The following is an 11,644-nucleotide window of genomic DNA, read 5'->3' as shown; positions in this document are numbered from 1 at the left end:
TCGATTATATACAAAATTGCCGCCTTAAATCACGTTATACAAACGTGGCTCACCACGGCTAAAAAAAGTTTGAGGCTTGATATATATATATATATATATATATATATATATATATATATATATATATATGTATATATATATAGGCTTAGGTTATTTTGTTTTTACTAACTATTGTGTGCCAGAATGGACAGATCTAGACCACCGGTTGGAATAGATACAAAGGTCATGATCTGAGGGTCTATGATATTAGAATACGATAACATGTACCTATAATCACACAAATTTCAGCATAAGGGTATTTTAGTCAATTAACCTATATTCAAAAAAAGAAATTTTCGGATTTTTAGGGATAATTAATTCCTTTATTTTTAACATTCTGAATATTTTAAATTAATTAAAATTTAAAAATTCTATTTTATTCTGTGAGAATGACAGAATGTCAATCATAAACTAGTAAATATATTTTCGATTTTATTCTGTCAGAATGACAGAATGCCAACCATAAAGTAGTAAATACATTCTGAAAGAATACACAAAATCGACTTTTGAACTAATAATATACCAAATAATTATATTGTATGATTGTGATTCATTGAATAATAACAACATTTTGAAAGAATAACAAGTGTAATTCTTAGAAATAACAACATTCTTAAACAGTGAGTGTGATCATTCTTTGATTTATTCTTCAAGCCTTTCCTATCAGGTCTTCAAACCATTTCTATCACAAATTCATTGCCAAATATTTTGTAGTGATACACTTGTAACAACTGCACATTATACATATAAATAATTAACATTCTATCAGAATTGTCATTCTATTAGAATTGCATTTCTTGAAAGCCAGCTGCAATAGAATCCCGGTAAAATCATTCTTATGTGATTCTACCATAATCATTTTTATGTGATTTTGCAAGAATATAATATTGTTTACACATTATTCAAGTAGAAGAATAACTTAGATGCAAAAATTCTTAAAGAATGAAACAGTTGAAGATGAAGATAGCACCCGATGATAAGGTAAGAATGTTATTCTAATAGAATTAGCTTAATTATGCATTTTTTTCTTGATTTATTTATTCCATTGTTTATAAATATTTATGCTAGACATGTAATTATATAAAAGAGTCAAATATGCTTTTAAGATGTTTTTAGATCATGAACAATTGCAAGTGTATAAACAATGTGGTGATGAAACACTAAGTGACAAAAACATTACCATTTGCTTTTGGATCATCTCCAGCTTCCTTATTCGTGTCATCTTGACTTGAAAAATGTAAAGCAAAGGATTTCATTCAGTCCTTCATCATCACATGGTTTTACCAAAGAGACCCCTTGACTATACATAAGTGCTTGGGTGTGTGCTTTTGAAGTCAAGAAATCATTTTTATTCACATATACACCGGAAACCGAATCATTGATGTTCATGGAGAGGTAGGTGAATGATGTCATCTAAAATCTTGAATCAAAGGGAATAGAACTAATTGGTATCCCAACAGTTTTAGCATTCCAATAACATTCTTGAATCTGGTTTATGGCATACTTATTTCCTGGATACACAAAATCTAGGGTACCAATGTTATTTTTTCAAGCATAACAGAGCTAGAATTCAAATGCGAGAAACTTTCATCAACATTTTTCTATTTTCTTTTCCTTCTCAAAAGGTAGAATTTAAAAAGTACGCCGTTTGTTTTTCAAATCGATCAACTTTTAGAAATAAAATGGACGGGTGCTGTAACATTTTCCTATAAGGAGCTCAAGCAAACCAAATACAAGGTGCCTAGAGCTTTCAGTATTCAGAAAATCAAACTGCAAATTCATGTGTATATTACGAAAACGAGAAACGTAGCTACTAGAAAAATACAGTAACATTAACAAGGATGTAAATTCTAACATAGTGATGGTAAAACGATACCATATGGTTGACGCTTTCGCTTGGCTTGATTTCTGGTTTTCATCCCCTTTTCTTGGATAGGCGGATGGTGAATGAGACAGAAACCCGTGGGATTCTTACTTTGTATCCTGTGTTGATGACCGGTTGGAGGAGGATGAACACCAATGGCGGCTAAAGCCATTGGTGGCCGATTTGAGTTCGGGGAAATTAAATACTCAAAGATATAAGACAAGATATAAGAGAGAGAGACTAGGTCAAATATACTGATTTTATTTTCTTAATTGCAGGATTTTCAATTAAATGACCCCTTAATTAAAAAGTACAAAATGTCTAAAATACCCTTAAATGATTTATTTAATTATTTATTATTTCTTGAATTCTCATTGGTGCATTTAGGAACACAATAGTTGCTAGAAACATTTGAACCTAGCTCTCTCTCTCTCTCTCTCTATATATATATATATATATATATATATATATATATATATATATATAGAGAGAGAGAGAGAGAGAGGTAGGTTCAAATGTTTCTAACATCTATTGTGTGCTAGAATGTAACAATAAGAATTTAGTTAAAATTAAATTATTATTCGATCAAATAAAGATAGATATTAAATAATTTCCATAATTATATGTATATTAAATGATATCTATGATTATAATTCTTTTTTATGTAAACTAATTAAGTTTGTCATTAATGTCAGCAATAATATTTTTTCAGAATGAATTTATATTAAAAAGAATGGTTTTTGTATTCTAGTAAAATACAATCTCGTTTTTCATATTCCATGCAACTTTATCATATTTTAAGTGAGTGTGTCCTGAAACAAAACACGAATCCATACATAAAAACTAAATATGAAATTATGCTGAAAGAATGTTATTATTGACATTAATGAAGAATTTAATTAGTTTCCATAAAAGGAATCATAATTTTGGATATCATTTAATATATATACAATTATGGAAATCATTTAATATTTATCTTTATTTAATCAAATAATTATTTAATTTTACTAAATATCTATTGATGTATTCTAGCATACAATAAATGTAAGAAACACATTAATCTAACTTTATATATATATATATATATATATATATATATATATATATATATATATATATATATATATATATATATATATATATATATATATATATATATATCTTAAAGAAATTTCCTTATGAACATAAGTGATCATGACGCCCTGCAATTTAACAATTTGAATGATGCACGTCCCTAGCTATGTTTAGTTAGGTATATCTTGTTTTTATTGTTACACGTACATTCAAGAGTTGGACCAAAACTATATATATATATATATATGGCTGAGTTATAATGTGGATGGACAAGTATTGTGCGGACGTATGGACAGTGCTGTTCTATGACAATTACTAAGAGAATACGTTGTTTAGTAATGTAAATACATTCAATATTACAAAAATATCATCATTTTCATACATTGTCACTAATTCTTATTTATTTTTGTTCTCACACATCGTTTTTCACTCATTTTCATTCCGACAGAATACGACTCAATAAACATTGTCACAGAATGAGAATAATAATAAAAAGTCTATAATAACCTTATAGACAATTTAATTAGTGAGAATGTGTGATAATGACAATAGTTATGTAAGATTGAATGTATTAATATTATCAAACAACATATTTTCTTTTTCATTTTCACAGAATAGCATTGTCCACACGTCTACACAATAGATGTCAATCCATATTTGAACCTAACTGTCCCCCCCCCTTCTCTCTCTCTTATATATATATATATATATATATATATATATATATATATATATATAATCAAAGAATATAACTTCTTAAGGTAATACCATTATTTTTATAATATCATTTGTTATAATATTATACAATATTATAGTTATATATCTTTTCTTGAAAAAGCAAATATTTGTGTCTAATTGTTTTGTTTGGAGAGTGTTCTTAAATTAGGTTCCTATGGTGAGTAATCTGATGGGTTTTATATGTTACAAAAAATCTATTTTTGGCGGAAAAACATAAACCCTAAGTTCACATGCACCCTAAAGGATCTATGTTCTCACTATGATTTGCAAACAAATCATAGTGAAGTGCTCATAAATAGAATGGTTGAAGGGAACATATCAAACTCAAGTGTTACATTTCCCCCCACTTGAATCAGAATTCGTCCTCGAAATCCATCTCATCCTTCGGCTCCGAAGTCCACTCTAAACCCTTGCGGTGCTGTCAATGCACCTTCACCAACTCCACAACCTTGTTCCTCAAGGTTCTCGTCATCTAGTCAAGAATTGCCACCGGTTTCTCAATATAGTTCAGGCGGTCATCCACCTGAATATCCTCTAATGGTACCATCGCATAATCATCCACTAAGCTTTTTAGCAACTAAGAGACATGGAACGTTCTATGAATCTGACTGAGCTCATCTGGAAGATCCAAGCGATATGCAACCCGACCCACTCGAGCCAAAACCCTGAAGGGACCAATATACCTGGGACCCAGCTTATTGGATTAGCTGTCTAAGCCCATAACTATAATTGGTATATATATACTTGAATTAATAGTAGCACAGCCCTTTGGGTTGCCTTCATACTAGCAACTAGATAGGATGATTAATTGAGAAAGAGGAAGAATTTATTAATTTGATTAATAAATTGAAATGAATGATTTATTAATGTATTATGTAAATAATATATTAATTAGAAATCATATTATTTAATTAATAGTTGATCAGAAATGAATTGGAATTAATTTTGGGATTAACTGAATTAATTAAAAGTGCAGGGGTTGTTTGGTAATTTATTGATAGCTGAGAAAAGAAGCTCTAGAACCCTCTTAAAGAGGCTTGGATGAAAATCTTCTAGACAAGCCCTAGAATTTTTGTCCAAGGGTTTGTAGATGGAAGGTTTGAGGCTTGCTTGGTCCTTAAGAAAAGCAATTTGGGTTCTTGGTCCATTAGCAGAGCAATTTGGGTTTTTTACTCTTAACCCTAGCTTTGGCTCTAAGTCATCTCACTATATAAAGATCCATACCCTTATGAATTTTGGCCACTAGAAACCCTAGAGAGTTGTTGCCGAAATTTGAAGCATCTTCCTCCCTCTCACATCTCATCCTCTTGCTAAGTGTGTTTGTGATTCATTAGAAGTATTACACTTGTGATACTTGCTTTCAATCTTCAAGATCTACAAGGTTTTGGATTGTCATTACTACATAACAATCAAATTTATGTTTCGTAACCGTTAATTCTATGATTTTTGATTATTATCTATAGATCTAGGGTTTGCATGTTGTTGTTCATATGGTATGTTCAATTAGAGAAGACATAGATCTTATCAGGGTTACATACACACATAGGATTGTATGTTTATGATAAAACCCATCACTGTTTGCCCTGCTTCCTGAATTGGATGACACCTTTCTAAGGTGACACCTTCAGGAGAACCATATCCCCTACCTGGAACTCTAAGTCTGACCGGTTTCGTGAATGAGGCGTACTAACGATTATATATATATATATATATATATATATATATATATATATATATATATATAAGGTGTATTTTAAAGCCTTTTTAAAATACTAGGTTTAAATTTAAATTTTCAAAATTAATAAAAATATTAATTTAATTTAAAACTAAACCAATTAAGATTTAATCTTTATCTTTTAATTAACAATTAATTAAATTAATTTAAATCTCATGCGTATTAAATAATTATTTACTATTAACTATTAATCAAATAAATTAAATTTAATCCTAATCCAATCTCTACTAAATTTTCGAAAAATAAGGGTGTTGGGGTTATCCAATTCTGATTATTCTATTTTAACTAAATAAAAAAATAATTATCAAATAAGGAAACGCTAAATTGCCCTCTAAGTAATCAAAAATAAGGGAGGAGGCTAGGGTTTCTAAAACCCTTGCAAAAATCGAAAAACCTAAGGGTGGAGGCTAAGGTTTGAAGAACCCTAGCAATTTTCGAAAAATGCCTCTATTAGGGTTTAATTTCTATAAACCCTATGTAACGACCCAAAAATCACGACTAAAAAATTTCCTTTAAAACATTATTAAAACCATATTTATAAAGCCATATTATAAGTCATAACATAAGTTCGGAGTATCAATTCAAAACATGTTCTTATTATCAGAGTAAAACATCCCAGGCTGACTAACTTTGGTGTATGCCATACGATCATCCTGAGCTCTTCCCTCCGCTACCGGAAGTACCTGAAACCAAAACTGAAAACTATAAGCATGAAGCTTAGTGAGTTCCCCAACCTACCACATACCTTGTATAAACACATACTGCAAATACTAGGCCACGCCCGCTACTTCGGGCCTCGCCCACTACCTCGGGCCTCGCCCACTACAACGGCCCCACCGCTCCAGGCCTTGCTTGGCTTCGAGCCCCGCTCGGATACATATCTGTTTCTTTTAGGCCCCGCCTGTCTTTGGGCCCCGCCCGCTAATCATATACAAACATATAACATATCGCCTAACACATAAACCACAACCACTCTATTGCATTCCTATGCTAAGGCCTCGCTTGTATTGGGCCCCGCCCCTACCCTACTATTGATGAGTCATGGAACCCCGTCCACCACTCCTGCTGATAGTGAGATACGGGCCCAGCTCACACTCACTCCATTCATAACTTGGGCCTCGCCCCTGCTCGGCTACTGATGAGATATGGAACCCCATCCATACTCTGCTAATAGTGAGATACGGGACCTTGCCCACACTCACCTCCCTACCAGGCACATACAAGTATCACACAGACAACAAGTATACTCTATCATGCAAACCATTCCTTGGGCACCCGCCCGACATTTGACCTTGGTCTTGAATATCATACTGACAAACAGTGCCTAGGGCGAACCCCCGGGTCTTCCTACTCGTAACTACATGGGCCGGCCCCGTAGACCCATTCACACAAAGGGAAACTCACCTACACTGTTGAACTTGTTGATAACCCTCTGGCTGCTATCCGACAACTCTATGAATCGCTGCTCCACTATCTCCCCGAGCTACTAATATCAATATAACACTTAGTCCGAAACTGAACTCTAGAAGTCAACTAAGTCAGCTCTGGTCAAAGTCAAAGTCATGGTCAAAGTCAACCTTCCAGTTGACTTGACTTGCCGAGTTGTTCTACCAACTCGTCGATTCCATGCTCCTCAAATCCCAAATAACCCCGACTCCACTCGTCGAGTCTAGCGAGAGCTCGACGAGTTCTCCTTCATCTAAAACTTCAGGACTATCTTCAACTGACTCGCCGAGTTGTTCTACAACTCGCCGAGTCCATTTTCATCAGCTAAGGAGATTGCCTTGGACTCGCCGAGTTCCTCCTTGAACTCGTCGAGTACCATGATCTCCATGTCCATCACGGACACAGACTGGCTGAATCCTTTTCTAACCCCACTCACTGATCCGACTCATAAACGGAAGGGTTTGGGTTTTGCGACCCGACTCGCCGAGTCCATGAACTGAATCGCCGAGTCCTCCTTATGACAACTCTATTCTGTCTCTTTCAGTCGATTCCAACACTTCCAACTTATAGATCTGGACTCCTTATGCTAGCATTGCACGTAAAGTTGCTGACTTTACGTGCATGCAAGGGGTTATGAGGCTAGAACACCAAATCCAAGCTACAATGGAGGTCTAAGTCATGAAAGGAAACCATAGTTGAGAAAAGCTTCTTCCTTAGAGCTCCTAAGGCTCAAAGATGCTCTAATCTAGTCTCTATTCGTCCTCAAAGGCTCAATACTCGGGTTGGCCTTGGAAATGGTCCCAAAAGTCTCATAAAAGGGACATGAAGAGATCTAAGAAACCATAGATCAAGGTAAGAGCTTGATTACCAGAAAGTGATGAGGAAGAGGGACTCCTTCTGGATCTACAATCACTCCTTAGCTCTTCCAACTCCTTCTTCTTCTTCTTCTTCTTCTAGACTTCAAATCACTCAAGAACACACAATGATAGCTCACACTTTCATGGAGGACACTAGGGTTTCGCTCTGGACAGTGGGGGCTGTAAATGAAGCCCTAGAAATGGGAATGAGATGCTTAAATAGGGTGCCAAGTCCCGAAGTTAGGGTTTCCCAACCTAGACCAGACTCGCCGAGTACACTAGCCAACTCGTTAAGTCGGTCACTTAACCTTGCACATGGATCCCGCTTCGACTCGCTGATTCATTCCTTGGACTCGACGAGTTGACTCCTTTGACTTAGGGCTTTCCTTTCCTTTCTTGGTCTTTCTGATTCTGGGTGTTACACCCTAATTTTGATCTTCTAGATTTCAACATTCTGGGTGTTACAAAAAATCTATTTTTGGTGGAAAAACATCAACCCTAAGTTCACATGCACCCTAAATGATCTATGTTCTCACTATGATTTGCAAACAACTATTTAATATCAAGAACCCTAGAACTACATTGTCATTTTTGAAAATCACTAAAGGGTTATTAGAAAATACATACCTCATGTTTATTGTAGTAAATAAACAATGATTCTTTCTTGATATAGCTTTAGAAAGCATACACCAGAAATCTCGTGCCTCTAATAGTTCACACCTAAACTCTAACAAGTTGTAGGCTAAAGAGGAGAGAGAAGGAGGAATGGTATTTTCGAAATTCTCTTAGGAATGAGGTGAATTTCAAAATCCTTAACCCAAGGGGGTTTATATAGGTGATACGAGGCTAAGGATAAGACATGTTTCTTTTTAGATAACACTTTCCCATTGCTTCCTCCCTAAGACATTCTACCTTCCTAGAGCCAAAAAATACCTCTAGAAACCCTATAACCATCTAGAATTTCGTCCACCCTCATGGACGGTTCTAGAATTTATCAAAGTTCAACTTTTGAACATTTTCACCTTTAGTCCTACTTTTAATTAATTCAATTAGTCCAAAAACTAATTCCCATTAATTTTAGATTAATCATTAATTAAATAATATTATTTTTAATTAGTATATTATTCTCATAATATATTAATAAATTACTCATTTTGATTTTAATTAATTTTTTAATCATATAATAAATTAATAAATCAGTATCTCTCTCTCTCTCTCTCTCTCTCTCTCCATCTCTCCAAATAACATTCCGGTCCATTACTAGGTTTGAGGGCATCCTAAAAAGATTTTGCTAATAATTTAAGATTATACTAATTTAGTTATTGGCCTAGAAACCTAATGAAACATAATCTTTCTTCTAGAGGAATAATTTTACCTTCCTCTTTATGCCCTTTTTGTAATCTGGAGGAAGAAGAGGTTGATCACATCTTTTTTAAATGTCATTTTTCTGGTTGCATTTGGAGTTGGCTTGGTGGCTGCACAAGTTTTCTTTTGGTGCCGCCAAAAAATAGAGTGAAACTTTCTAAGTCTTTGGTTGGTTCTGATGTTGGAAATGAGAAGGGTAAACTTCGCCTTGCCTTGGGTTACTCGGCTATTTGGTGTATTTGGAAAGCTCGAAATACTTTAGTTGTCAACAAGAGAAAGTGTTCTCCTTTGAAGACGGCAGATGACATCCAACTTATGAGTTTTAACCGGATTAAGTTTTGTTCTAAAGTTACTTTTTATTTTATTTTACTTTATTTTAGTTTATTTATGTTGGTTTAAGTGGTGTGTTTCCCCTTCACATGCCTTGTAATTTTTAACTTTTGTTAACATCTTATTAGTGTTCTTTCGTTTAATGCTCTCGTCGTTCAAAAAAGAAAAACTAATATCTATGTTCAAAGTTTTTTTTATATAACAAGCTGATGTCACTAAGAGACACTAGTAAGATGTTAAAAGAAAATGGGAAAATGACTCTTGAGGGTAACTAATTGTTGAGTTTATTCTCATTTGGTCTCTTTCCTTCTTTTTGAACTCAATATACCATCGAACTTGTTGTTTGTGTTCACCATAACCCTTTTGACCGACTTTTGACCTATGATAACTGGTCAAAGGGTTATGGTGAACACAAATAATAAGTTCGAGGGTATATTGAGTACAAAAAAAGGAAATGGACCAAATGAGAACAAACGCAACTATTATTTACCCTCAAGAGTATTTTTCCCAAAAGTTAAATGAAATTAAAGTTGCAAAATTATCAAAGACTGCAACCTTTTTTGGCCATAACATACATGAAGTGTAACGTCCCAAAAATACGAGCCAAAAATTTCATTTTTAAATCATATACTTAGCAAAACATTAGAAATAAAACATTCACCTAACATGTCCTTTCATAAAATATATCACGTGTCTGGAAAAGCATTTTATAAAACATAATAATGTCAGAGTACAAATCCCCAGTAAGATCTCATAGTGCGGAATACAAAGCATGTATGTTATGTGCCGCTACCGCGCTAGCTCCTTCCCCTTCGAAGAAGAGGTACCTAAAACCAAAACTGAAAACTGTAAGCACGAAGCTTAGTGAGTTCCCCCACTGTACCACATACCAAATAACCACATAACACACATATATTGTCAGGCATATCTGGGTGCCCGACCTACCCCTTCGGTCCTCTCGACTGGATACTGGCTAGCATATCTGGGTGCTGGCCTCCCCTTTGGTCCTCTCGACCGGATACCGACTAGCATATCTGGGTGCTGGTCTCCCTTCGGTCCTCTCGACCGGATACTGACTAGCATATCTGGGTGCTGGTCTCCCCTTCGGTCCTCTCGACCGGATACTGGGGACTATTTCACCCTACTACTACCACATAACACATATCACATAATCTGTCTAGCATGGATGGGCACGACCGCCCCTTTGGCCCTATCGACCAGTAATCTGGGGACTATCTCCCCCTACTGTCACTAGCACATAGCATCATATCATACTAGCACATAAACATATCACAGGTAGTAGCAACCTTAGATGAATATCACAGAGACAATCATCCATCATACAACTCCTATTGGTGGGCCGGCATTGTGGCCGTAGACCCACCGCTACTGGAAGGTAACTCACCTCAAAGTAGTTGCTGATCTGTGTGGGAACTGACTGTCTTCTGCTGTTGCTGCCCTGGAAATCCTCCGACTATAATTCTCACAAAACACTCAGTCAATTACTGCTAACCGACCTCAGGGTAAAATGACCATTTACCCCTAACCAAGCCAAGAGTCAAAGTCAAAGTCAACTTCCAGTTGACCCGACTCGCTGAGTCCCTATCCATTCGATTGACCATAATCCCATCTCTACTCGTCGAGTTAGGCATTGAATCGACGAGTTTTCCTTCTAAACCAAAGTCCAATAGTCCTTCATCCTACTCGCCGAGTTGTATGAACAACTCGTCGAGTTCATCTTCATCCGAAGAACATTCTATGATGAGACTCACCGAGATGTATGAACAACTCGCCGAGTCTGTTCTTGAGACAAGAAGATTGCCTTTAACTCGCCGAGTCAGGGCATTGACTCGCCGAGTTCCTTCATGAGTGAGTCTGGCTTCCGACCCACTGAGTCACACCCCATGACTCACTACTCCACTCAGCAACACGAAAAGGGGAAAACTCAGGGACTCGCGACTCGACTCGCCGAGTCCGATGAACGACTCGCCAAGTCTTTCACATGCAAAGACTATATACTCGATTTTCCTTGAATCTAACTCATGCCATACATAGATCTGGGTTCCTAGGGCTTGATTAACACGTAAAGTTTCCAACTTTACGTGTAAATAAACACCAATGAAGGTTTTAGGGCTCAAAATGCACTAAAAGAGTAGATCTAGGGCTTTCATGCAATATGGCTCCATAAAGGCAGTA

General features: G+C 35.5%; 1 long non-coding RNA gene across 1 annotated transcript; it reads right to left on the bottom strand.

The window, feature by feature from the left end:
- Nucleotides 1–529: 529 nt before the first annotated feature.
- On the bottom strand, nucleotides 530–2,085 carry LOC122195843 (uncharacterized). The gene is made up of 3 exons (XR_006186777.2): nucleotides 1,916–2,085; nucleotides 1,220–1,565; nucleotides 530–770 (listed from the first exon to the last, which is right to left on the bottom strand). It is a non-coding gene; the product is annotated as an uncharacterized LOC122195843 (long non-coding RNA).
- Nucleotides 2,086–11,644: the final 9,559 nt, after the last annotated feature.

This window comes from Lactuca sativa, chromosome 1, assembly GCF_002870075.4.
Source record: "Lactuca sativa cultivar Salinas chromosome 1, Lsat_Salinas_v11, whole genome shotgun sequence".
Classification (NCBI taxonomy): domain Eukaryota; kingdom Viridiplantae; phylum Streptophyta; class Magnoliopsida; order Asterales; family Asteraceae; genus Lactuca; species Lactuca sativa.
This window is presented reverse-complemented; position numbering and strand designations above follow the sequence as displayed.